This window comes from Sprattus sprattus (genome assembly GCF_963457725.1).
Source record: "Sprattus sprattus genome assembly, chromosome: 15".
Classification (NCBI taxonomy): Eukaryota; Metazoa; Chordata; class Actinopteri; order Clupeiformes; family Clupeidae; genus Sprattus; species Sprattus sprattus.
The window spans coordinates 2,442,221-2,444,185 of NC_137913.1; the positions used below are offsets into that span (position 1 = coordinate 2,442,221).

General features: G+C 50.1%; 1 pseudogene across 1 annotated transcript in view; it reads right to left on the reverse strand.

Annotated features, from left to right (window-relative positions):
- The window catches only part of LOC308375721 (phospholipid phosphatase 2-like), a 12,879-nt pseudogene that overhangs the window by 404 nt on the left and 10,510 nt on the right, over window positions 1–1,965 (reverse strand). Inside the window, exons 3-5 of the transcript in view lie at window positions 1,699–1,963; window positions 820–877; window positions 358–534 (exon numbers count right to left, since the gene is read on the reverse strand). The product of the transcript in view is annotated as a phospholipid phosphatase 2-like (transcript). The remainder of the gene's footprint in view (window positions 1–357; window positions 535–819; window positions 878–1,698; window positions 1,964–1,965) is intronic.

The window sequence follows — 1,965 nt, forward strand, 5'->3', positions numbered from 1 at the left end:
CTTCATAAGTACAGCAAACACACACACACACACACACACACACACACACACACACACACACACACACACACACACACACACACACACTGTTACTGGCGAAATTCGCTCCTTATTTGCATAGCATTAAACTTTCCCTCGCTTTTTCAGAAATTATATAGAATTTCGCTTTGACTGGTCTGCTAGCATGTATCAGTACCGTTATTGTGTTGTGCCTTCTCAAAACACCTATAACATGAAAAAAATCTTAACATTGACATAATTTAGAAATGGTGGTCTTCATCTAGACATTCTGTTATGTTAGTGAATGATTGTCCTCCTTCTTCTTCTCCTGCTGTTGCTGCTGCTGCTGTCACTCACGTTGAGGATGGCGATGAGCGCCCCCTGCAGGAGTCCCACCACGACGTCGCTCCAGTGGTGCTTGTAGTCGGAGACGCGCGTGTAGCCCACGTACACGGCGAACGCCACCAGGAAGAACTGGATTGTGGGACGCAGGAGCCGTGCCCACTTGCCCACCATGCGGGCCTGCACGTATAGCTGAGACGGCGGGGGAAGAGAGGGGGAGAGAGGGGAGAGAAGGGGAGAGAGAAGAGGAAGAAAGGAGGGATAGAGGAGGGGAAGGGGAGGGAGGGAGGGAGGGGGGAGAGAGGAGGGGAGGAGGGAAGGGGGAGGAGGGGGAGGAAGGAGGAGGGGAAGAGGGACAGGTTAACTCTCATTGACAGTCATAACTACAGCTATACATAACAGCATATCATTACAGCTCATAACAGCTCAGCTCATTACAGCTCATCGTGGCTCATAACAGCACATAACAGTACTCACTGCCAGGAAGAGCATGCTGTACATGCCGAAGGAGGAATGTCCAGAGTAGAAGGACAACCTGCAAACAAACAAACAAACAAACAAACAAACAAACAAACAATCAATCAGAATCAGTAGTTGTAGACAATAGTTTGCCAAATTGTTAAATGTATGAGGGGAGAAAATACATGTACAGGAAGGAGTGAAGAAGAAACAAAAAAAACCTAATATAATGTAAGATAAAATATAATGGCTACTTCTCCTTTTAATAAAATATAATGGCTACTTCTCCTTTTAATAAAATATAATGGTTACCTCAACTTTGAAAATAAAAGATAATGGTTACTCCTTTTTTATATGATGCCCTCTGTGACGGGGCAACTACCCTCACCTGCCCTCTGCCCTCCTTTCTCCTCTCTGCTCTTGCTCTCTCGCTCTCTCTCCTCTCTTCTCTCTCCTCTCTCCGCTCTCTCTCTCTCTCTCTCCTCTCTCTCCTCTCTCCTCTCTCTCTCTCTCTCTCTCTCTCCTCTCTCTCTCTCCTCCTCTCTCCTCTCTCTCTCTCTCTCTCTCTCTCCCTCTCTCCTCTCTCTCCTCTCTCTCCTCTCTCTCTCTCTCTCTCTCTCTCTCTCTCCTCTCTCCTCTCTCTCTCTCTCTCTCTCTCTCTCTCTCTCTCTCTCTCTCTCTCTCTCTCTCTCTCTCTCTCTCCTCTCTCTCCTCTCTCTCTCTCTCTCTCTCTCTCTCTCCTCTCTCTCTCTCTCTCTCTCTCCTCTCTCTCTCTCTCCTCTCTCTCTCTCTCTCCTCTCTCCTCTCTCCTCTCTCTCCTCTCTCCTCTCTTGCTCTCTCCTCTCTCCATCTCTCCTCTCTGCTCTCTCCTCTCCCCTCACCTGCTCTCACCCTCACCTGGACTCCGTGACGTTGCGGAGCGCCCCGGTGCAGTTGATCTCCGGCATGTAACCCGTGCAGGTGTCGGGCGCGCACACGGCCATGAAGTTGGGCCGCGGGCGTCCAATGGTGAACTTGGCCAGGTCTGTCAGTGATTGGCTGACGCAGGCTCCAAACAGGAAGGTTCCCACCACCTTGTAGAGGGCCGCCACGTACCGGTTGAACTCGGAGTTGGAGTGGAGCTGCTTGGTGTACACCAGGTAAGGGCCTCACCGGACATGATCT